This window comes from Ambystoma mexicanum, chromosome 1p, assembly GCF_040938575.1.
Source record: "Ambystoma mexicanum isolate Mex_15411 chromosome 1p, UKY_AmexF1_1, whole genome shotgun sequence".
Classification (NCBI taxonomy): domain Eukaryota; kingdom Metazoa; phylum Chordata; class Amphibia; order Caudata; family Ambystomatidae; genus Ambystoma; species Ambystoma mexicanum.
Genome location: NC_090921.1, coordinates 236874636 through 236900556, shown reverse-complemented (window position 1 = coordinate 236900556; position 25921 = coordinate 236874636). Strand labels below are relative to the sequence as shown.

Here is a 25921-nt window from a genome sequence, read left to right as displayed (position 1 = left end):
CTCTCTCTCTCTCGCCTTCAGCTATCTGCATCTATTCTCCTGGTCGGGGTTTGCTGGTCTAGCTTCCCGTGGCCCTGCCACTGATCAGGTCTGCCTCACGAAGATCTCTGTCACCTGTGGCATTTCGCCTACCGGTCTCCAATCGCCGGACTCTTCGTTACGGGACCAACGTCTCTTTTCCTGCTCCTCCAGGGCTGACCGTTCGACTATGGAGTGAATCCTTCCTCCCTTTTTATCATCCATTCTTCCTTTAGGCAGCTGGACTGCATGAGTTGGTTCTGCGATGGGCCTTCGTCTTCTTCCTTTTCCTCGTCCAAGTGATATTTTGAATCAGGTTTGGGTGAGTCTCCCTCTTCTTTGTCCTAGTCCTTTTAAGGATATCCTCTCCTAAACTGTAACAAATAATGGTGTGCGGGACCAGAGTGACTTGAATGGGGGTTAAGGAAGTTGGGGACAGCAAAAGGGTGTACACTCAGGGCCACTGTCACAAATTCCAGGGCCACTGTCACAAATTCCATGAAGGATTCCCCTCCAATGAGATCTACATGCTGAGCACCACCCCCAGGGGGACTACCAGGTAGCAGCCTCACCTTTCTGGCCGCATGGAAAGGGACCTCCCCTATGGAGGTTGTGACAATACCCTGGTATACCCTGTCACAGCTGTTTAAGGGTTCACATATAGTATCTTAAACATTTGATTATGTCTTCCCACTATTTTGAAGTGGGAGTATTTCACTCCATATTTCCTAAAGTTGGGAGTTAAATGATTTTTTAAGGAGTACAAAATGTAAGTCCAATACCCAATGGGAGTATTGTATCTTATCTTCTCTTATCTTAATAAAACTAGTAGAGCGCAGCATAAGCCCAAAGGCATCTTGGCACTAAGCTAAGGGAGGTCTGCCCAATCCACAGGAAAAGAGTTAAAACAGGAAAGTCGTAAGTGCTTGAAAGAACAATGAATGAGATTCAGTGCTACGCAGAAGGAAAGGAAGCTGATTCCAGGCTTTTGCAGCAGCCACCGAGAAAGCACGCCCACCCATACAGGCAAGTCTGACCCACGGGGGCTGTATATTCTGCAGATCTTGTGAATGAAGAGGCCTGGAAGTATATACAAACCAAATTTATTCTGAAGAAACTCTGCACCTAATCCGTAGAAAGCTTTGTGCACTATGCACAGTGCCTTGAACCTAATACGTTGCTCAGCAGGGATCCAATGGAGATGCTGCAACAACGGGGTCATATTGACACCCCAGGGAGTGGGAAGAACAGCTCTGACAGCAGAATTTTGCAGCAGCTGGAGGCGCATTAAGAGATGTTTTGGAAGGGCCAAGTAGAGGGCATTACAATAGTCAATATTGCTAATGACTAAGGAGGAAACAACAGGGGCGTGGAATTTAGCGGTAATAGAAGGTAGGACTTTCCGGAGAGTCAATAGCTTCAAATGAGCTTTTTGGCATACAAGGGAGACCTGTTTGGCCATAGAAAGAGAGGCCGAGATTTTAACACCTAGGTCTTTCACCAACAAGACCGGCTGAGGAAATGGGCCAAGGCTCTCTGGCCAAAACAAAGAGGGAGTAGCCATACACATCACCAACACTTTTCCACCATTGAGTTTACGCCATTTTCTCGCCATCCAGTCACCAATGGCTAGCAAACAGTTTTTCAATTGACCTGCCGATTCAGATTTAGTAAGATCTAGCCGCATAATGATTTGGGTATCATCGGCGTAGGAATAACATTGCAGGCCAAAAGCATGGATTATGGCAAAAAGAGGTTGAATATATAAATTAAATAAAGTGGGAGGCAGAGAAGAGCCTTGGGGGACACCACAAAGAAGAGAAATCACCCGTGAGTAAAAAGGTGCAAGAGAAACAGACTGAGAGCGTACTGTCAGAAAAGAGGAGTACCAAGCTAGTACTTGGCCAGTAAAAATAAGTTTTAACTGAAAAACTGAAATCTTTTTGAAATAATTGTTCTTTTGTAGCTAGTTATTGATACATATTTAAAGACACATGTGTATTTGTTCCCATCAGGGAGTAATAGTAGTTTCTTCCTGTGGTACTACATGCACTACTGCTCTAAAAATATACATGAAGCTGCGTGGGTGAAAGCAGGGGCTCAAGGTCCACCGTGACGGTTTACTTTTTTTTATGTGAGTATTTACATTTTTGGGAGTATTTGCCTATTTGTAGGGAGTACAAGTGGCTGTTGCACTCTTTATCTGTAGGGATGTCTCTAGGTATGTATTTGCAACAGCAATGATACCTGCTGGGTGCACATGTCATTGCAGAAGGCTACAGGTTTTCTCTGGTTACCTTTTACAATCAGAAACATTTTCTTATCATACTTTCTCAAATGCTGTATCAACATCAATGGTAACATATATAATGGAGAGAATGCATTCTGTTAAATAGCTGCAGTGTTCTGTAACCATACATCATTAAATATAGAAGCAACAGTTAGCAAACGGCCATCATTAGCACAGATTCCATGAGCCAGAATCTCAAAAACTAGCGCAAATGAAAGGAGCTCAGAGAATGTGCTCATTTCATTTGCGCTTATTCTCAAAGGTGACCTGAGCATTTCTGGAGGGGCTTGACAATAGCGCAATGATGTGCTTTCCATATACTAATATATGACAGGCTGCCAGCAACAACGTAGTGGCTGGGAGTGCATTTTACTGAGATGGATCATTCTAGGGCCCATCTGAGTGAAATGCTAAATAAAAAAGTATTTTAATCCCTGCTTGGGTGGGTGGAAATGCAAAAATGACAGCCGCAGTCTGAAATCACAGCAATCACACTTCAAGAACAAATCATGACATAATCTTGACATGATTTACTCCTCCACCTACACCTGTTCTCACAGATGCTGGCAGGAAGACCCTCATTTTTGGCCATATAAAAGTGCATCTTATTTGTCAATTCAGGATGCATTTTTAAATGGCCATAAACTCCCTCTGGTATGTGGAAGGGGTGAAAAGGGGAATCTGCATGAGCACAGCTGAGATGCACTCATTTAGATGCGCTTTGAGATGGGCATGCTCCTCTTTTTGATGCGATGCAGAAAAGACTTTTGAGAATCTGCCCCCATGTCTTTTGGCTTCGTGTGGAGAGCCACCTGCACTAAATGTCGCCCCACCGCTCCAACCGCTGATTCCTGTACTTTGCCTCCTATCTCTCTTTTCTACACCCCAAACACACCAAGCCACATGCCTTGATTCCATATATTCATTATCTACACCTTGCTTTCCCTGTTCCCCAACCTCCCCCAACACTTATTTTGTTTCCCACTGCCCCCACTTACTTGCCTCTTGGAACCTTTAAGGCAGACCTTCAGACAACCAGACAGAGAAAAAACAATACTCTAAGGAAAAAAGCTTGGTGCCCCCGTTTGTAAGTAAGATTAATACATTTTGTATACAAAATGGAAAAAGGTGACAGAGGATGCCGTAGAACCCAACTGCCACAGAACTCTCTGGGTTAGTTCAGAGCAAACAGGCCATTATAAAGCAGATTATCGTCACTCATGGTGCATACAGTATACAGTGTTCATCCCCCACTCTCATTGGTTACCACCTATATACATACTGCCAGTCCTCTACAGTCCCTCGACCGATTGGCCACACTCTAATCTACCTCTGCCCTCTAACACGTGGTCTCCTGCTCCGTCACCTTCGGTTCTCGCTACCTAATTGGCAGGCGTCTGAGAAGGTGACCCTCCCCATGGGCCTAGTCACATTGTGCAAATCTGGCCATTAACATGAACTCAGTGGAAAGCGCTGAGGTCAAATTGGCCCTCTGGAATAAAGGCGTGCTTCTCTTGATCCCAGATACACGGGCGCCCCGACCATGCCTCCCTGCCGCAGGACTACATTTGTTGGCATCACTTCTTGCTCCTCGTATCATAAATCACTGGCTATTTCACTCCTTGCTGCTCCTCCCTCGAGTTTCTCCTGGGCCTCTCGAGGACCACTGTAATCAGCCAAATTCAGATGGATTTAGATTTTCTGGCTGTGGGCATCGGCTGTTCAAATGGGATGACTATCATTCTGGGGGGCGCTAGTGCCTTAAATCTAGACCAGGCCTTTGGCAGCTCATGATCTTTGCTGCAGATCCCATGGGGTTGTCCTTCGAGACAGGCGCAACCCTGCCTGTGCTCGGCCATTCACATTCCTTCCTGGTTACGCAAGCATGCAACACGATACCATTGTATTTTTATCTATCATGCCTGAAGGCCTCTATGTTCGGTTTCCGTGCTGGGGGAAGGGATGGGAAGGTGATTCAAAACTCACCGCCATGGTGTACTACTACTTTCACCATGGCCCGCGGCGAACTTAGCCTCACTTTAAGTATGCAGGTGCTTCAGTATTCCTTGCAGCGGGTACAAGGGGCTACGTTTACATTTTTATACACTATATTTCACCTATTGTTTTTTTAATATCACTCCTGCCCTATACAGACATCTCCATAACTGCTCAAAAACACTGCATTTGTTATTCCTGTGTGTACTATCTCTCTTCCGTGTTAAAAATGAATTCTGTAGACATATATTTTCTCCTATGGATTCAATCTGGTTCTGGAAAAGGCCCTTATGCCCAGCCGAATATTACAGATGAGTTTCAGTCAGTCATGTGTTGAAAAAGCACAGCCTGTCTGTCCCTTCACATTCCGCTATGTACTGGAAGCTTTATTTCTAACTAAAATACAACTAATGCATTTAAATTAACACCTTATTTGAAGGCTCCAACCTTTTCTGAGTTAAGCATTGAGCTATTACTGTATTCCTGAAACACAAGTTATTATCTATTATTAAATATTCTGTGTCTCCAGACCTGGCTCTGATTTGCATTCGGTGCAATCTTCCCCTCGAACCCCGTCCCCTTTGGAACCATATACTGCTTAAGTAGCTAACATTTCAAGGCGCTTTCCACTAACTGGATGTGCTACTACACCATAGGGAGGTCGTGTTCTTGATAAGTGAATACATATATTATCATCTTCTACAGTGCACTGGTCCTTTAATGTTGGAGAACCCTCAGTGGAAGTATCCGTTATACTGTCAGCAGCGCAAACCTACATTGTTGATCACCATCATTGAATGTCCTCTTGTCCTGCAGGCCATCTGTGAATGCCGATAGAATGTTGAGGCAAGCCTCTGAGTGACGGCTCAGGAGAATGTTGAGGAGTGCTTGGTGCCACTGTGTTCTGAATTTGTCATTAAGGGACAGAGTTGAAATCGTTGAGGAAGGCTGATTGATGGTCTCTTTTGTACATATGTCAAGAGTAAATGGAACATGCAAGTACCAGTATTTGTAATCATTGTTTTACCCAAACAGCAAAACCGGTTCCCTTGACATTGGAATTCTTTTTGCCTTTCTTTGTGCGGCTTGAATTTAAGCCATATCTGCTTCCTTATCTCTTAACCTATTGCAGGCGTACCTTAGCATCTGAACCAACAGGCAGGGCTCATTCTGTTGCCAGTAGCCTGGCTCAGGATATGCAAAATATCTTAACTTAGATCCTTTGGGACATATCCGCCCCTGTTTGAAGTCTAACATGTTCCCTTACAAGGATAAGCAAGGCTGCATAACTTAATAATAACTTTTTATTTTTAATTTTTTGAGGTTTCCAGGTACACGTATTGATGACTACTCTTCCAACAGGCCAGTATCACCAACCTCAGTTAGCGATTACACCAGGAACTGTGTCCAAGAGCAACAGTTCATAATTCAGATTCTTGACCATTGAAAGAATGTTACCTTTCTGAAGTGCACATTAAATAATGTGCAGTTTTCTTTTTTGTGTTTTAAATGGAGGTTCCTCTGCCATATCCTGCTGTAAAACACGCCCCCTCCCCCTGACCAGCCCTTGAATTCTACATAGTGCCCTGCTCTCCTATAACGTATATAGTGTCCATCTCACTTGTAACCTTTCCAGTCTTTTCATGAGTCTGATGCCTTCATACCGTAATCTTGCGCACACAGACACTGACAGCGCCGAGAGACAACATAAAAGTTGAAAATCATACTTCCAATGGAACTGGGTAGGGCCAATGAAAAAAGGATGCCATGGGTGATTGTTTTAGTAGTAAACAATGGGGAGTTTTTCGATCAATTGCTCCATTTAAAGAAATGCGTCCAATAACACTTGTCATAACTACTAGCATATTGGGCCTATACTTCGTCAGTTGCCCAACAGGCCAGTCCGAGTCTCCAATGACATCCCCAAAGAGTTTGCAGATATACACCTGTCTTATGGCCTTGTTTCTGATGCACCAGCTCAGCACAGATGATGCAATGTGAAATTCAACATTGCTAATATTGTGGAATAGATGGACAGGACACAGAAGGATGTAAACATATAAGCTGTGTGAAAATGACCAACGTGGTACAGAACTCAAGGCCTTAGATGCATGTCTGGGCCATCTTTAGTATCTAGTCCCATTTTTATAGCCAGCGTCACTTCCCATACCGGGACATGCAGTTTGCTTTAAGATGCCCCATAGTGACTAAATGGACCACAAGAGGATGATTGCTACGGGATGTTAGACCAAAAATAAGAACTAGCATAAAGCAACATGCTGACAGCTATAAGAAGAGAAATAAAGCATTGTTATCGTTCATTATCAGTTATGAAATCGTCTTCAATAGGTCTGTGAGGATGTTATCTTGTGAGAAAGTACTTATGACAAAATACTTTAATGGATAAGACTTGCTCTCTCTCTCGCACCCCCGGCCCCTCCCTTCCTGGAAGTAACAAGCATTGGCAATGCAAACAGTTTTGGTGTTTACTGCTATTTGCATTTCGCTTTTATAGGTATCGGGGTGCAAGGAGAAGGGTACACAGTTTTTAAGGAGGATGCGATAAGGACCGCAGGCATAAGAGAATGAGAAGGAAAGAGACTAGAGCAAGGAAGGAAAAGATCGAGAGAGTGTTGCAGTTTATTACGCGGTCACACTCAAATCAGGGAGCTCCTTTCCCCCTAATCAAGGAAGCGCACAACAAATCACTATTATTTTGTTAAGGTTCACTTTGGTAAGGCCTTCAACCCGTCTCACACCCAATCACAACAAAAAACCGGTGCCACAATGGACTAGGAACCAGGGCGGTGTGTAGTAAGACTATATATTTATTAATTTATTTAAACCAAATTTGACAGACTAACATCAACCACCAATGCTGTGGCAACACAAGAACACAAATGACTTCCGTAATGGCACCAGCACAGAGATAATACTAAGATATGCAGTCACAATTTCTAGCAGCTTTTCTTTTCAAATCACTCCCCAATACAGAAAAAGAACAATTCAAGGCACACAGTGATTGCTGATTTGGTTATAATACTTTTTCTCCCAGCGACCTACACCCTCCAGGCATCAATTAGACTTGACCACTCTGAATTGAAGGCAAGTGACAGAGAGTGGGAACACAATGGGAAAATAGTTTTGGGTTCTGATAGAAAAATGCACTCTCTAGAACCGAGATTCAATGGGAAAAATCGTTTTTTGCACTTATTACTACAGATGCAATATGAGGGAAAGAAAAACAATGGGAACATTCGTTTTGCCACACATAAAAAGAACGGGAATATTTGTCTTGCCATACATAAAAAGAACAGGCATGGTTTTATAGTTTGTGTCAGAGCACGATGGGAACAAAGGGGCAATTTCGTTTTTTCCACCACACATGCAAAGGAAATTCACAGCTTCACATTTCTGATTTACAATGCAGAGGAGCAATGGGGAATATTATTTTTGCACCCTGCACACTCACTTGGATTCAGGGTTTTGGGGATTAATTCTTTTGGATTCAGGACCCCCCTTTCTGTACCGAAGTCAGTTGTTTTCTTACAACTAGTGAATCAAATATTTGTCTATACCAACTCGAAACACACTGGAAGGAGCTTGTTAGTTTTGAATGCTAACAAAACACATCCAGTGATTTCTATAGTGGAATTAATTGATTTGCTTTAATTAAATATGCTAAGGATCTACACAGACAAACAGGGTACTTTGCTAAGGGGAAATAACTAAAACAATACTAGAAAATGCATGGCCTACACAGTCTGTGGCTTTGGGATAGTTTTACTTACAGGAGAGGCCTTGTAGTGGGTATCGGGGAACAGCAGGGCACCTCTGGGACAGCAAGGGTGTCCGTCTAGGATAGTCCCCTCTGGCTCCTCCAAGGGGTCCCAGTCAGCTTCTATGTCTCCTGGTCCCTGTATCCAATGCAAGATTTAGGGCCACTCTGCTTGGGTGTTTTCTCGCAAGAGTTCAGCACCAGGTAACATCCCGGAATAAAGTGGAAAAAAGCCAAGTTCTGATGCAAACTGGCATACTTATAGGGCAAATAACATCACAAACGTGTCATGATTCCCGCAGAAGGGATTGGTTGGTTCTCTCCACCCTCCTCCCACCTGTGCGCTAATAGAACAAGGAGTTGAGGGGTGTGAGTTAGGAAAGCTGGGGGAGGAGAAAGCTTTGGCATACCAAACTGACATGTGGGTTTGGCATGTTTAAACTCTGAAAATCTATCAACATGGCAAGTACCCTAATTTTTCAAATCGTTACATGTATGGGTATATTTTTAAGAACTACATTTTAAGGCAAATCAGCTGATGCTAATCTGAAGTTGGCACGCCCTTCCTGTGCAGAGATACAGTTTTTCTTTGTTTACTCAGGCATCACATCAGAGAAAAATATGACACTTCATAGTTCCCATGTTAATTTGGTCCTTCACCCTCACACCAACTTTAGAATCTCTCAGAATCAATGGAAGGCCTAAATCAAATTTTCCTTAATAACTTTTTTATGGGAGTTGTGACCTCAAGGTATTTTTCGGCTGAAAAACAGGCAGACCTTTATCTATTTCCACAGTGATTTCCATCAATGGCAATGTATCTCTTTGTATTTTTAAGCAATGGACCTGATTGATTAGGTCTTTGAGGTTAAAGTGACATTTTAGTACAAATGCCCAGCTGCATGTACAATTCTGCAAAAAATGGCTTCTGAACTCACACACAATACATTTTACATGAAGCCTTTTATAAGGCATCTGGGCCTTATATCCATGTGTAATGTCTTTCCTTTAATCTCACAGTTGCCAAAGGCATGAGTATCACTTCTGGATTGTCCATACACAGGGCCGTTATATGAAAACACCATGTTCCCCTTGAAACCAAGTGGGCACTTGACTTTGCACACTGTCATTGGGATGAGGGAAAAGGAAGTTCTTTTATTTCTTATAATTGCAATAAGCTTGGTTTCACTTGAGATTTCTGGATCATGATCTGGTATTACATTGAAGATAATGTACATACTGCTAAAAGGTGTAGCTTTCCATGGATTTTGTAAAACAGCATTTTCAGCCACATATCTTTCCCTTTCCTTGCTGAAATGCATTGCACATATCTTTGCACTTTTGAACTTCCAAGCACACTTCTCCTTTATTTGAGATCTAGGCCTGTCTTTAGTTCAATAGGCATCTTGTCTGACATCACCATTTCTGTGCTGGCTTTAGACTTCAATGGGGGACCACAAATCACTCTGGCCTCTTTATTTCTGGCATTCAGGAGCTATATTTTGCCTCACAAGTGGGTGGCATTGATGCTGAGCAAGAGGAAATATGAGTGAGAAAGGTTGAGAGTGAGATGATAAGGAATAAATCAAGTGTGTGAGAGGAAGGATGAGAGGGGGTAGAGAGTGGGGTGAGGCTGTTGATTGGGCTGTAGAGAGTTTGGAGGGTGGTGGTAGAGAGAGTAGGGGTAGGTTGGGTGGTTTAGGGTCGAGAAAGTGGATGAGGTTGGGTGAGGTAGAGAGAGTGGAGAAGGTTGGTTGGGGTAGGTTTGGTGGGTGTAGAGGGATTGGGAGTAGAGAGAGTGGAGGTAGCGATTGCAGGAATAGAGAGTGGGGTTAGGGTGGGTCGGGAAGAGAGTGAAGATAGGGTGGGGGTAGAGAAGGTGGTGGTAGAGTGGGTCGGGTAGAGAGAATGGGGGTAGCGGAAATGATATAGAAAGGATAGCTCAGGGGCAACACGTTTGTCTTGAAAGCAAGAAAATGCAGCAACACAGGTTCAAATCCGATCTCAGCTTAGAAATAAAAGAACAATTATAATCAGAGAGAATTGTGGCAAGGTGGGTGGGGTAGAAAGAATGAGAGTAGGGTGATAATTGTACAATAGGGAAAACATTCCTTCTGCTAATATTTACCCACAGAAGCTCGAGTGTCGGAGCTACCTTTGACCAGCCTTGTGAGTGGTGTTAGATGACTGAAAAGCCCTTGCCTGTGTTCCTTGGAAAATACGGTCTGTCTGGACTAAATCCGGGCAGGTGGCAATCTTAGGTCCTTGGTTTAACCCATGCCTCTGAATGTGTCCTTTTCATGTAACCAAAAGTCCATTATTCACCATTTTGATGTCATGCCTTCCACACCTCTAATAATCGTTTATGCTGCTCGCATGTATGCCTCCATCCATCCCAACGCACCCTTTATGGCTAGTTATAAAGTTCACTTTAATGCACCATTTTGCATCTTTCATGCCTTTGCACGCATGATTCTTTTATGCCTTGCATGTCTTTTAAAAACGCTTCTTTTAAATGTATTTTATTGTGCAATGTCCAACTACAGCTCTCTTGAAACAAAGAACCCCCCCAGGCCGGCCAAAGCACTGCAAAGCCGGAGCACTCCACCGACACAGTCATCCGTTTCACTTGCAATATGTAAACCTGCTCATGCTCAGGTCAGTTATCTGCCAAACGCGAGAGTCCTCCGATAATTCTTCCTGCATACTTCATGCTGAATACAGCTGACGTGGACCCTGAACTGCTCAGATAATTCAATGTTGCATATATATCGTTAAACATCTTGCATGTTTATCCTAGGACACTGGGCTTGCGCAAAGTTACTTTCATGCCTTGGTTAGACCCCAAGGGAATTAATGGTTCAGGCTGCTTCCACCGCAAAAAGCCATTGTACACAGCCAGAACCGTTTGCAATTAACTGCCTCTTAAGGGTCTTAAACAGTGACACAAGCAGCAAATTCCAGAGTTGGTTGTACCCCTATACAAAGGGAAGTGAGAGACTCTGCCAGCTGACTCGCTCAAATGATTTCAACTAGGCCACACAGTGAAAACACTGAAGCGCTCTCTTTCCTGGAATTCGGATTAAGGGACTGAAACGTGTCACAGTAAATTATGCTGCACAAGACGCGACATATTTATACCATATCACCTTTAAAATTATGTACGAAACATATGTACAGATAGCAAACAAGTCTGATTCGTACAAATGTTATTACATACAAAGGGTAGTTGGGCCTCATTACAAGTTAGGCAGTATCCTTTTTCTGGAATACTGCCCAACGCAATTAGCGTTACCGTTACTCGGTCCGGCGTAATTTGCACCGAATCACGAGTAGTGGTAAGGCGGTAAATCCCAATTCCCATTGGTTCCATTGGGCTCAATTGGGGTTCTCGACGCAATTAGCACTGCGCTAATAGCGCTGAAAACGGACGGAAAATGGTGATTTATATCTCCAGCAAAAAGCTGGAGGTAAAACTCCCATTTTCCACCCACCTTGTGATTGGCTGCAGCGGTGAATGCAGCTGCAATAGCGTCACCACCACATTTTACTGCTCTGCCCAACTTGTGATGAGGCCACTGCCTTTAAACGCAACAAGAGCTTCGAAGGGAATTGCGAATTAGGTAGCATTATGCTTCTATCAGTGTGGAATCGCATGAATGCATAGTTTTAGAGGGATTATCAATCGTGTCAAGCCGTAAGATTACAATAAACAAAGGTCTCCTAGGTACTACTTTCACACTAAAAACAAGCTCTGAAGATAAATCTAACATGTGCCCTGTTTGCATGACAGGACTGCAGTGTTCATATTTTTGTTGACCTCCATATGTGTTAAAATACCTTTTGCCACTAAAGTTATTATAACATAAGATCGCATTGTGCGGAGCAAATGATGGAACATCAGTGACACACATTGCTTCTGCAAAACTATTTTTTAAAGGTGACCACCCTGTAGAATTCCCAAAATGTTAGGCTCTTGTGTTGAAATGTCAAATAATTCCACTGTGATTTGCCTACAAGCTATCCCAAATATTGTATGTGCTGTTTTGTAAAGGGCGACATGTTAATATAAAGGTTTGGTTCCGCATGTTTCTGATCTAACGCCCAACGGACACAGTGCACAGTGAAAACAAGAAACACAAGAACTATTTGCACCATAACTCCCCAGTACATAACACAATGTTTTTAAAGCTAACAAGCATACTGTTTAACAAATGTTATATCCACACAACTCTGCTTCCATTTGTTAACACATTAATTAGACCACAACAGCAAGGAAACAGTAACTCACCTGTAAGGTTTTCACTAAAACCCTCATGTAGAACTCGGAGGTCCACAGTGAGAACCCAAACATGGAGGGTACCATTATTAGCACCAACATCAGTGCCAGTACACCGACACTACGTCAGCGCCATTGCTAAGAAGTCCCCCATTGCTGACACCCAGAGTCCTCCTGCTCATGGAGAAGCCGACCCGCCGATTCCTTGGGCGTTCCACGTTTTACCTGGGAGTGCTTGTTTTGATCTTAAATCACTTCGCTCCAGACTTTAAACATATGCCACAGGATTTCAACTGATAAAAAAGGATTGGTGCATAGAAAATCCAAATATAACGTGCATCTAGTTAAGTCTAGTCATTTTGCTCCTACTTCAGAGCACGCACAGCTCGCGGCAACAGCATCAGGCCAGCAGACGTGCGCGAGAAGGTCAAGGCCTGGCTGGTGCATCAGCTATTTCGAGTGGATTGTGTCCTCCAACGTATTCCTCATCTTAGATGTATTCCATCCAGCTTTGCTGCTCTTCAGAATTTTTTTTGGGAGAGGGCGCCGTGCGTCGATGTCGTCGAGTCGATAATCCCTCGAGGGCCTCCGTCGAGGGTACGTCATCGGGTGTATAAGTAGCATGCGCGGCGCCCGTTGGCCTCAGTTCTGTTTTTCCGCAGTACGTTGCTTCGGACATTTGGCACGCCTCGAGTTCTGTCAGGAAATATAATATTACGAGAAGAAATAATGTCCTCGTCATCGACGCCGACCACGACCCCGAGATCGGGTTTTAAGAAATGAAAGTCGTGCGGCTCAAAAATGACGATCACGGACCCGCACCGCGAGTGTTTGTGGTGTCTCGGGGAAGGCCACGACATGGAGGCCTGTTCGAAGTGTCAGGCGATGACGGGAAAGGCCTTGCGAGAAGGGAGAGGAAAGCTACAGGTAGGTCGGAAGGATCGGAAAGCCTCTAGCGTTGAGTCGAGACCCCATGGGGAAAAATCTCCTTGACGCGAAAGGCATAGATCCAGATCTCGAAGCGATTCTCATCGCTCGTCGTCTTCGTCAAAAAAGTCGAAGAAACAATGCCATACATCTCCCTCCACCTCGTCGTCAGACGAGTCTCCGAAAATGAAATGCCCCACAAAACATTCGTCTTCCGAAGAGTTGGTCATACAGGCAGCCACAGCTTCCAACAAACTTGCGTACCCGTCTATCCCTCCAGACAGGGACGATAAGCGTGTGGATGGTTGGGCACAGAAGGTATTTTCAGCCGGGAGCATGGCATTAAAATCTGCCAACTCCACATGTGCCTTGGCAAAATCTTCGTACACTCTGTGGGAGTGCATCGCAATGGCGGCGGAGCACATACCAGAAGGGGAAGAAAGGGAAGGTTTCCTAGCCATCGTTAGAGATGGAAAATGCGAAAGGTATTGCTCAAGGGAATTTCCCCGAGAGGAGCCTTGGGGGAAGCGTTCGTGGTGGAGTGAAATTTCCCATTATTGTACGCGTTCCCTCCGATTCCTCAAGTCATCAGGAGGCTGAGACGCTTCAGGAACCGCATGATCCTAATTGCCCCAGATTGGGCCAGGAGAACGTGGTATCCAGACCTTCTAGACATGTCCATCTGTCCTCCAGTACGTCTTCCTCAGAGAGAGAACCTTCTCTCTCAAATGGAAGGTCAGGTTCTCCACCCAGAGGTCAGAACACTCAACCTTCATGCTTGGTATCTGAAAGGCTGAGATACAGGGATTGGAACCTTCCAGATGATGTATGGAGGTGTTGCTTTCGGCAAGAAGGCCAGCAACAAAGTCTCTGTACCGTTGCCATTGGAAAAAGTTTTGCAACTGGTTCAGGGAAAAGAATGTCAATCCTTTTCTATGTTCTATTCCGGAAGTACTATCTTTCCTTCTGACCCTAGCACATAGAGGTCTGAATATCGAACGATAAAAGGTCATCTTGTGGCGCTTTCCATCTTCAAGCGCTCATCGGAAGAATGCTCCTACTTCAAAATTCCTTTGATAACACAATTCATAAAAGGTCTCACTAATGTGTTTCCTCCTCACCCATTTCAAGTACAGATTTGGGATCTAAATTTGGTATTAATGTGTTCCCCTTTTGAGCCTATGCACACGTGTCCATTAAGATTAACATGGAAAACAGCATTTTTAGTTGCTCTAACATCAGTAAGAAGAGTGAGCGAATTGCAGGCACTATTGTCTGGGCCACCCTATACTGTGTTCCATAAGGATAGGGTTGTGTTGAGGGTTAAAACATCCTTTTTACCGAAGGTAATATCTGATTTTCATTTAAATCAGAAAATTGTTTTACCCTCATTCTATCCTCCACCTCATCCTTCTAAGGAGGAAGAAGGACTACACAGACTGGACCCAAAAAGAGCTTTAAGCTTTTACATCTCTAGGCTTTCTAGACTTAGAGTGGACAACCAGTTGTTTATAGGCTACACTGGAAGAAAGCTGGGTCAATCAGTACCAAAACAAACAATTTTGCGCTGGATCGTGCTTTGCATTTCAGAATGCTACAGACTAGCACAAAGAGACCCACCTGGAGGGTTAAGAGCTCATTCCACCAGAGGCACTGCCTCTTCCACAGCCCTTCAAAGAGGTGTCCCTATAAGGTCCATTTGCGAAGCAGCACCTTGGTCTTCGCTTCACACCTTCTCAAAATTCTATAACCTGGATGCTTCCCAGTCTAGGGAGCTAACTTTTGGAAAAGCAGTGCTTTACTCTGCCATCTAAGGGCAGGTTAAAAAAAAAAAAAAAAAAAAAAAAAAATATATATATATATATATATATATATCTCTGACCCCTCCTCCAGAGGAACTATGCAAAATACTGCTTTGGGAGCCTATCTAAGATGAGGAATACGTTGGGAGGACACAATCCACACAAAGAACCAGTTACTTCTTGCCTGGTAACGTTCTTTCGATTGGATGTTCCTCCAACGTATTCCTCATCGCCCTCCCAACCTACCCCTCTATATTTATTCCGGGTTATTGGCATCTCAAATCTCGCAAGGCTGATACCTGTCTGCCGGCACAATCTACACAGTACAAGATCATAGATACAAAAGAGGGGAAAAACAGAACTGAGGCCAACGGGCGCCGCGCGTGCTACTTATACACCTGATGACGTCCCCCTCGACGGAGGCCCTCGAGGGACTATCGACTCGACGACATCGATGCACGGCACCCTCTGCCGAAAAAAATTCCGAAGAGCAGCAAAGCTGGATGGAATACATCTAAGATGAGGAATACGTTGGAGGAACATCCAATCGAAAGAACGTTAACAGGTAAGAAGTAACTTGTTCTTCATCGCCAGACGTGGGCAAGTTGCCATGCCAACCCCATACACTGCTCCTGAACTACCCTTTCTCCTTTTTCTTTTTTTTTTTACATCAATGTTTTGGTGATATTTGGTGGTTTACACCACCAAAAAAGCACCAAAACCAAAAAGTAAAATATGCGGTGACTGCCAGAGGTGCTGCAGCGATCCATCTGCACCTGACGCTTTTAGCTTTGCGAGCCTGCAACACACTTTAAAGTAGTAGAATCCCCTACTAGGCCACAGTACGGGTGTGCTGTAAAAATAAAACGCCATTAGCCTCAGGAAGGCAGTTTGCAAGGAAATTTCTTATAAAAGTTCTGCTGCTAGCTAGAGCATTGTTCTCTTTTCTGGATTTCTCCACTTGCCCACTGCATGAAAAAGTGACTTGTGTTTTTTTTGTTTGAAAAGAGATGTTGGTATTTACTCTCTGGGCTATCTGAAAAAATGTAAATAAACTCTAGCGTGACTCTGCAGCCGCCTGCAGCAGTCACTCTCTCAAACTCAAAAAATTACTTGTGCCGAAAGAAAAGTGCAGTGGTTAGCCACCGGCATAAATGTAAGCACTGCTTCCGGCCTCTCATCCTCTCATCTCTCTAAGCATCAAGAGCTTGGGCAGGCCACCAGGTTTTCCCAGGATCTTGTTTTCTTCTAACACTCCCCAACCTGTGCAGGTGGTCCGGGATTGTGCCACTCCACTGCTTCCTTGAAGACACAATCCCTGCATTCAGTCGACTTGTGGTTAGCTGGTTTCTGGATACCTGTCTCCTTTTTCTGTCCCATTGTGGCGTTATTTTGTCCTTATCCTTCTAAGACCTATCTTTGCCACCTTACTACTAGCAAATGTGTGGCGACTGTTGTGCACAGCAGGTTGATAGGCTTATTAGCTTGCTTAGATTATTTGCCCAGTTGTTGTGGGTCCACGGCTTTTCAAGTCTCGATAAGGCCTTTGACATTATGAGTCTGGGGGGTGTTCCCACCCTTCTGTTCGTTTCTGCTCCCTATCGCTCTGCTGCTTCTCGCTGGCTTATGCAACATTGGATTGGCTGCTTCAATTTCATGTTTTTTGGATCTACAGCTAAGAGGTCATGGGGATCCCTTCTGGCACACACGATAGGGTGGCACACATTTATTTTCTGTAGTGTTTCTTGTCATAATCTCGCTCTAACAGGGAAGAATTCCACAAGTATCCGCAGGTGCGTGTGGGATCCTGCGGGAAGAATAGCTCAGGGGCTGGGTCTTTCAGTTTTACCCCTGTGCTTGGAGCATCTGCCATTATTGCAGTGATCCTGTTGGAGTTGGATCAACCTTCTAAATCCTGCAGATCTTTTAGACTACAACCCCCAAAGGCCCTAACCAGCCTGGCCAATGGTGAGAGATCATTGGAGTCATAGTCAAAAACATCTGGAGACCCAAAGGTTGCAGACCTCTTCTCTAAATGCACAACACATGGGAAATGGGTCTCTCTGGATGGGGCAAAGGCATACCACTATAATCTAGGTGTTTAGAGCATCTCTCCTCATACTCTGATATGTGGCATAGACGATGATGGGGATTCTCAGATTCCCACTCTAATAAGCCCTACACCCTTGCTTCCCTGTCGCAGCCTATGGAGCCTCTGCATAATGTTAGGCCGTCATTGTCAGACCTACTTGTATTCATAGTACCAACCTGAAGCACTTAACACTGGCCTTTCACTTAGTTCACGAAAGTTTCACTTGTAGTGTTAGTGCTAAATGTGAAGAGCTGAAGCCATAAACTCTGCAATTGACATGGCAGAGCATATTTTATTTATTTATTGAACATTTGTCTGGTGCCTATACAGCAGAAAGTGTTTCCAGGCCCACAAGACAAGAGTGTGAGGGGGTGGGGGGATATAGGAGAAAACAACAATAACGGCCCTACTAGGCCTTGTGACATTCGGATCGTGCAAGTGCAGTATCAAGAAGTACAGTGGGGGTTGGCAGGTCAGGGCAAGGGATGGGAAGAGGGAAAAAGAGGGAGAAATGCTAGAGGTAGGGGGCACCGGTTGCTGGCCAAGTAACCTGTGGCTGGCCAAGTTCCCCACTCTCACCTTATCCCCTTCCCCCCTCCTCCGTACCCCTCCCCTTCCCACACAATCCTACTCCTCTACTCTCCCTATTCCCTTCAGTTAATTGCTCTTCTTACTATTTTGTTGATTGATTCATATTGTAATTTGCTTCTACCATTATATTGTTTATGTTTCATGTATCAAGTTGTTCAATTGTGCAGCGCTTTGGTGTAAAGCTCTATATAAACAAATAAATACAAATACAGGTAATAAGGGGTGCACAGGAGGGAAGTGCCAGGGGTAGGGTTAATCGTGTGGGGGAGGACCAGCCTCGGAATGCTAGTCAGGGAAGGGTGCCGAGGGCAAGTGCTGGTAGGAAGGGGTGAAAGGAGAAGACTGGACGAAGGAGGGCCTGACCCCAGAGAGAATCATAAGGGAGGCAGGCATCCAGTCGTAAGAGACTAGCAGGGGAGAGGGAAGGAGGAGGAGAAAAGGAATGGCTTGAGAAGCTTCTGGTACATAAGGAGATCCTGCTCAAGTCAGAGATAGGCAGGGAGGCTGTTCCAGAGGGATGCTCCTGCTGAAAAGAGAAATCTACCCTCACGCTCTGCTTAGAGAAACATCTGATCTGAAGAGGGTTGGAGTTAGAGGATCAAAGGACTCTAGCCGGGAGTATTTAGGGAGAAAGCTTTGAGTGTAGCGAGGCCCCAGGCCCCAGAAAGCCTTGTAGATGATGAATTTGATTCTTGCAACCAGTGGGTACCAGTGGAGAGATTTTAGGGCTGGTGAAATGCGGCCTCTGGGCTTAAGGCCAAGGATATGTTTTGCAGTCCTATGCTGGATTAGTTGAAGAGGGCAGAGTTAAGAAATAGGCAGATTAAGTAAGAGGCAGTTGCAGTAATCAAGCCTTGAACGAACCAGAGCTCTGGAAACATCAGGTTTCTGGGAGAAGGTGAAGAAAGGGAGAATGCCTCTGAGGAGGCAAAGCTGATATTGGGCCTTCTTGGCAAGGTCAGTGATATGAGGTGAGAAGGAGAGAGAGAGGAGTTGAATAGGACACCCATGTTTATAGCCTCACACAAGGGGGAGGGGAGAAGGCCCAAGGTGGGCGGCCAGAGTGTGGGAGGGAAGGAGGGAGTAGGAGTCCCAATGAGAAGGATCTCTGACTTACTGGCATTAAGGCAGAGATCATTAGCAGCACACCATGCCTAAATAGCAGTCAGACAATCAGGAATGAGAGAGGAAGGAGAGGAGGAAGAAGAGGAGGGAAGCTTAAAGGACAGATGTGTGTCATCAGCATAACAGTGGAAATGAGGAGTGAAGGTGGAGATCAAGTGAGCAAGAGGGGCAAGGTATATGTTGAACAGCCACAGCGAGAGTAGAGAGCTCTGAGGGAGTCCGCAAGTCAAGAGTGAGGTAAAGGAGAGATGAACTTGGTGTTGTGGCTGAGTGGAATTTAGAATGTGGCTGAGTGGAATGTGGAACTGGGCTCGGGGGAAAGAATGGAATGTGGAAGGGGAAGGGGCAGCGAGGAAATACGGTTAGGCTGTAAGAGATTGACAATAAAAGAAGAAGGAGCCAAATCGAGTCTCAGAGTTATTATTGATGATATAATGTTTGTCTATATCTAATCAGAGTGACAACACTTGGGATGGCCAATTTGAGAGGAAAGAGCTTAACCAATCAGTGCATGGACCGCCATACCCAAGGTATCACAGAGCCAATTTATGAGGATGGAATGATTGAACGTGTCAAAAACAGAGGATAGATCGAGGAGAATAAGGGCGGAAGGAGAATTGGAGTCGAGGTTTGAGAGCAGGTAATCATGGGTTTTCAGGAGAGCAGTTTCCATGCCTCTGGCTGCTCTGAAGCCAGACTGGTGGTCGTGAAGGCAGTCAACAGATTCAGTGTGATGGATTAGTTGGGGGATGACCAACTTCTCCAGGAGGTTTCCTAAGAAGGGGTTAGTGGAGATAGGGCAGTAGTTATCTGGGCAGGAAAGGTCCACAGATGGCTTTATTAGAGTGGACGCACAAGGGAGTGCTTGAGGGATGAAGGGAAGGAGCCAGTGGCAAAAGAGTGGTTACAGAACTCAGCCAAGGAGGAAGCGAGAGAGGCAATGTTGTCCTTGATAGTTCCATAGGAGCAGGGAAGCACCTGTTTGGTGGAGACTTTCATAGAGCAGACTGTCTTGGTGACCTCATCAGGTGCTGTGGGTGAGAAGGAGAAGAGAAGGGGGAAGGTAGAGGGAGGGTCCGGGGGAGGCTTGCATGCAGGTGGGATAGGGAGGGGTGTTGAAGAGAGAAAGACAGGATGTCCTGAGTTTTAGTTGTGAAATGGGTGGCCAACGCCATGAAGAGGGCCTGAGAAGGAAGAGAAGAAGTGGAGACTGCAGTAGGATTGGCAAGTTCCTTGCAGATTTGGAAATGTTCAGCTGTGTTGTTTGTGGCTCCAGAGATGCAGGATTGGATATGAGCCCATTTCTTGGAGCCGATAGAGAGTCTGTATTTCCTTTGGAGCACGCAACAGGCCAGTTTGTCAGAGGATGTGCTAGAAGGGTACAACGTCCTTTTATCGCGGGACGTTTTTTCGTGGGTTTTTTTACTGTGAATTTTTTATTGAAAAAAAACCCATCGACATTTTTTGGGAGGGGGTTAGTTTTTGGGAATAGATATAAACTGAAAGTGAATGGGGGGTTGGGGTGGGCAACCCCCCCAAAAATAGATTTCAAAAGAATTCGATGGGTTTTTTCGATAAATAATTTGCGGTAAAAAACCCAGCGAAAAAACATCCCGCGATGAAATGACATGTAACCGCTAGAAGTCTGCCACTTCTGTTCTGCAATTTTGCACTTGTGTTTCAACGAGGCTAAGTCGGAATAATACCAACTATTGCACTTGGAAGCAGGCTTCATGCAGATCCTCAGGGTAGGGGCAAGGATGTCAAGGGTGTTGGAGATCGAGAGTTGGAAGTTAGCAAGTGCTAGGTCAGTGTGAGAGTGAATAGTAGGAGTAGGGGAGTGAAGGAGGTGGCAAAAGCAGCTTCTGACACTCTCTTCATTGGTCAAATGATAGTGAAGGAAACTGGCAGTGTGGGAAGTGGCTTAGCTAGGGAGCCCAGGTGCTCAAGATGGGAGGAGAGGAGGGTTTGGTCAGACCAGGAGAGGGGAGTAGTGAGAGGGTTAGAGAAAGATCAGCTGAGATGAGTGCATCCAAGCTGTGACCAGCTCAGTGGGTTGGGCAAGAGGGAAGAATGGTGAGTGAGAGAGAGTTGCAGAGGTTGTGAAAGAGCAGAGTGGCTGCTTCAGGAGAATCCAGATGGATATTGAAGTCTCCAAGGAGGTGAAGCTTTGATGAAGAGGTCAGAAGAGAGGAGGCAAGGACGGCCACTCTCAGAGGAAGAGGGGTTCAGCACAGAAAGCCTGTAGATGGTAGCGATAGTGAGCAAGAGGGTAGGAGAGACGCGAAGCTTGAAGACACAACATTCAAAGGCAGAGTTGGATTGAGTGGTTATGATGGAAGCAGGGACCCATTCAAGGTAGACAAGGGCCACTATCTCTAGACCGGTTAGACCTGGGCTTGGAGAGGATCTTTTAACCCTCAGGTAGAAGAGTGTCAAAACCAGTGACAGAGCTGGCATTGAACCACTTCTCAGCGAAAGCGAAGACATCAAGGTCAAAATCTTCAAGGATGTGACAGATGTCAGAGGTGGTTTTGACAGCAAAGCGAGAATTGAGGGTAGCTAGGTGAAGCTGATTGCCACCTTTTAAAGGTCTTCCGAGGTGGGGTACAGGGGCGAGAGCAGCCCGGGGAATGGCAGGGGAAGGGAGGAAGTTAATGAGAGATGGAAGACGCCTGTCAAGAAGGAGGAGAGTCCTGGGCCATGATGGTGCCATTCTGGTAGATCTTCATGATGCACCTAGAAGATTTACCAGGTTACTCACCGTAGTGACCACCTTACTCCTAGTCCATAGTCCCCTTTCCTCCATACTTATGGGACATCTCTCCGTCCTGTGGGACGGGACCGGAGTACTTTTGTAAAAAGCATCCACATTTTTTCAAAAATGTGTCCCTCCTCTCTTTCCTGCGCGGGGCCCGGCACGCGGCCATAACCCCGCCCACCTTGGCTCCGCCCCACGCATCGCCCATCAGTCCTTTTCTATCGCAGGGTCCAAGACCCATTAGCAATAACAGAGGAACCTTTTTAGAGGGGTCGGCGGGCGTATAGAGGAAAGGGGACTATGGACTAGGAGTCAGGTGGTCACTACGGTGAGTAACCTGGTAATACTCCTACGTCCCGTCCCCTTTCCTCCATACTTATGGGAGATTCCCAAGCACTCCTTACAGGAACTATGGGTGGATGGAAATACCCCTTACTGAAACAGGTTCTTCAGCACAGCCTGGCCGAACTGAGCGTCAGCCCTAGAGCTCATATCGAGGCAGTAATGCTTACAGAAAGCAGATGGGGAGGCCCAAGTAGCCGCTCTAGCGATGGACTCCCAGGGAACATACTTCTGAAAAGGAACCGCAGCTGCCTTGCCTCGCACCTGATGTACATGGATACCCTTAGGAGGTTTCAGCTTTTGGACGGTGAAAGATTCCGTGATACAGGCAGCAATCCATCTGGAAATGGATGCCTTAGACGCCGGCCTGCCCTGGGGTTTACCGAAGGTCACAAACAGTTAGGAAGAACTCCGAAGCTCGGCAGTCCTGTCCAGGTAGAACTTAAGAGCTAGTCGGACATCCAGGCAGTGTAGAACCCTTTCCGCCTCAGAGGCAGGGTTCGGAAAAAGACCGGAAGGGAAATCGACTGATTCAGATGGAATTCGGTCACTACCTTTGGTAGGAAAGCTGGGTTCGTCCGAAGGACTACCTTGTCCTTGTGAAAGACCAAGAAAGGATGCTCCACCGACCATGCCTGGAGCTCACTCACTCTCCGCGCTGACGTGACGGCTACCAGAAAGGAAACTTTCCAGGACACGTACTTGAGGTCAATCGTAGCCATTGGCTCAAAGGGTTTATGGCACAGCGCCGTCAGGACTACATTTAGGTCCCAAGGCGGGTGCGGACTACGAACCGGAGGGTAGAGTCATGTCAAACCAGCAAAAATGTCTCTTCACTACCGGGTTAGTTAACGAATAAGAACACCTGTCTGAAGAGAGGTAGGCGAAAATCGCAGAGAGATAAGTCCTGCAGGACAAGACATGAACCCCTGACTCTGCTAGGGAGGAGACAAAGGACAGCACCGTGTCAATCGTCACCACCCTCGGGTCCAATTCTTTCTCCTAACGCTAATGACAGAACCTGAGCCATTTACTCTTGTATTGGGATCTGGTCAAGGGTTTCCTGGCTGCCTGGATAATGCGCATGTTATCCGCAGACAAACCCAAAGGCTCTAGAGCCGTGAACTCAGGCACCATGCCGCCAAGCTGAGCGATTGTGGGGAGGGGTGCCACATCTGCTGTTCCCCTTGGTGAAGAAGATCGGGAGTTACTGGTAACCTGATTGGCGGACAGACCGACAGGTGTTGAAGTTCTAAGAACCAAAACCTGGCCTGCCACCTCAGAGCTATCAGTAGAAGAGAACAGTTGACAGAACTCTTCAACTTCCAAATTGCTCGATGAACCAGAGGAAGAGGCGGGAAGGCGTAAGCTCTCATGTTGTGCCATGGGAACCCGAGTGCGTCCCCCAGAGAGGAGGCTCCCAGCCCCCCTCTGGAGGCGTACTGAGAAAGCTCCTTGTTTATCGCCGTGGCGAAGAGGTCCACCTCCGGTGTGCCCCAACGTGAGACAATCCATGATAGGATCTCCGCCTTCAACTCCCACTCGTAGCTGACCACTGTCCGCCAGCTGAGGGTTTCCGCGGTGACATTCAGCCGGCCCGGGATATGCACTGCAAGCAGCCAGACCCCATGAAGCACGGCCCACTCCCAAATCTGGATGGACAGATCCACGAGAGGGGGAGACTTCGTTCCCCTTGCTTGTTTATGTAGTACATTGACACCGCATTGTCCGTTCTTATGCGGACCACCTTGTTGACAATGAGTGGTCTGAACGCCTTGAGCGCCAGAAAAATCGCCAGAAGCTCCAATTGATTTATGTGCAGGAGCTTGTCCTGAGGTGACCATAGGTCCGAGACCTGAAGAAGATCTAACTTCGCACCCCACCGAAAAAGGGAGGCGTCTGTCGTGATCGTCACCATGGGGCTTGGGTCCTGGAACCCGACACCCACTGACAGGTTGCTGAGAGAAGACCACCAGTCCAGGTCCACTCTCATGGAATCCGGAATCATTATCCATTTGGAATCCGGGTCCGCAGCCTGACGCCAGGAACTCCGAAGAGCCATCTGGGTCCGTCTCATTTTGAGACGAGCAAGAGGAAGAGCCAGCACACACGAGGCCATGAGGCCCAGAAGCCTCTGGAACCACCAGGCCGACATGCTCTCCGAATCCGTAAACATCTGACACATGGCCAACAGATCTGCCATTCTGTCCCCGGTCAGATACACTCGGCAGTCTATCGTGTTCCAACGGAAACCCAGGAAAGTCCGGTCCTGTGAGACCGTTCTGGAGGATTTCCGCCAGTTCACCGACAGCCCAAGATGGAACAGGAGCTGAAGGAGAGACTGGAGGTTGCCCGCTGCTGCCAACGGGCAAGGGCTGCGTAGGAGCCAGTCGTCCAAATAGGGATACACATGGATACCCTGTAGACGAAGATGGGCCGCGATCACCGACATCATCTTCGTGAAGACACGCGGCGCCGAACTGAGGCCAAAAGGAAGCACCCAAAACTGGAAGTACTCCTCTCCCAAAGAGCAACGGAGGTATCTCCTGTGTGGATTCTAAATCAGGATATGCATGTACGCATCCTGAAGATCCACCACGCTGAGCCAATCGCCGGCCTGCAAAGAGGAGCGAATGTGGCCGGGCATGATCATCTTGAATTTCTCTTGGGGTAGGGAAAGATTGAACTGGGAAAGGTTTAGGATGGTGCGCAGGCCAGCCTGGTTGGGTTTGGGCACTGTAAACAGCCGGGAGTAGAATCCCTCCCCTTGTTCCCCAAGGGGAACGGGTTCCACAGCTCTGAGGAGCAGAAGTTTCTGAACCTCGGCCTTGAGGGAGGGTGAGCCCGACAGCTGAAAAGGAGGGTTGAGGGGTGGGTAAGGGGTAAAGGTAAGCGGAAGCCCGTTCGAGCAACTGACAAGACCCATCTGTCTTCTGTGATGGTCTGCCATGCCTCCCAATGAGACGCAATGCGTCCTCCCACCGGGGTCTCGTGCGAGCGCGGAAAACCCTCATTTGGCAGGTTTATCGGTGGCGGTGCCACCTGAACCTGATGAGGAGGCTGAGGAGCGGGAGAAATACCGTGTACGCTGTTGTCTACGGCAGTTATTCCCCGCAGGAGTATCCACTCTGCGATTTTTTGCAGTCGAGGAAGCCCCTAAAACCAGAGGAAGGTCGACCTTGCGACAACGGCCTTGGAGTCTTGAAGGGAGGTTTAACCAGAACAGACAATGATTTGGCCGTCTGGGTGCTGTATTTGGTTTTGGTGAGATCTACATCAGTAGAAGAGTGAAAAAGCTCCTTACCATCAAATGGAAGGTCCAGAACCTTGTCTTGCACCTCCTTCGAGAACTTAGTGGCATGTAGCCATGCTTGCCGCGAGGTATCAACCCCTAGCATCAGACCCCGAGCCGAGGTGTCTACGTGGTGAGCCGCAGCCTCCAGGAGATCCTGGGCCAAGACCCTGGCATCGGAAAGGCCTCCTCTGAAATCCTCCAGCTTCTCGACCGGAATGTGCTTCTCAAACTCCGACATACCTCTCCACATCTGCATGTTAGCTCCCGCCAAAATCAATTCTGCATTGGCCTGCCTGAGCTGCAAGGCCAAATTGGCAAAGATTTTCCTCCCTAGGGAGTCCAGGAGCTTGTCCTCCTTTCCCAAGACCTGAGTCGCCGTCGCGGAGGAGGAAGCTGCAGGTCTGGATTGCAATGTGGCCGCAGCCACCACTGTGGAGGAGGGTGGCGGACAAGACGACAAAGCCACTTCTTCCGAGGAATGTAGCCTGTACCTCGCGTCAATCTTTTTATTGACAAAAAGTCCAGAGTGTGGCGTTTCCCAAACTCTTCGGACCTCGGCCAGAACGTCCTTCTGCAAGAACAGGCCGGTACGCTCCAAAGGAGACAAGGTGAATGCCCCAGAAAGC

General features: G+C 46.6%; 2 long non-coding RNA genes across 2 annotated transcripts in view; one reads left to right on the top strand and one right to left on the bottom strand.

Moving 5' to 3' along the window:
- LOC138568517 (uncharacterized) overlaps positions 1 to 25921 on the top strand; it is a 282465-nt gene that overhangs the window by 42903 nt on the left and 213641 nt on the right. Inside the window, exon 2 of the long non-coding RNA XR_011302856.1 lies at positions 10628 to 10739. This is a non-coding gene — a long non-coding RNA (uncharacterized lncRNA). The remainder of the gene's footprint in view (positions 1 to 10627; positions 10740 to 25921) is intronic.
- The window catches only part of LOC138568490 (uncharacterized), a 63519-nt gene that overhangs the window by 3495 nt on the left and 34103 nt on the right, over positions 1 to 25921 (bottom strand). The gene's annotated exons all lie outside the window — the stretch shown is intronic.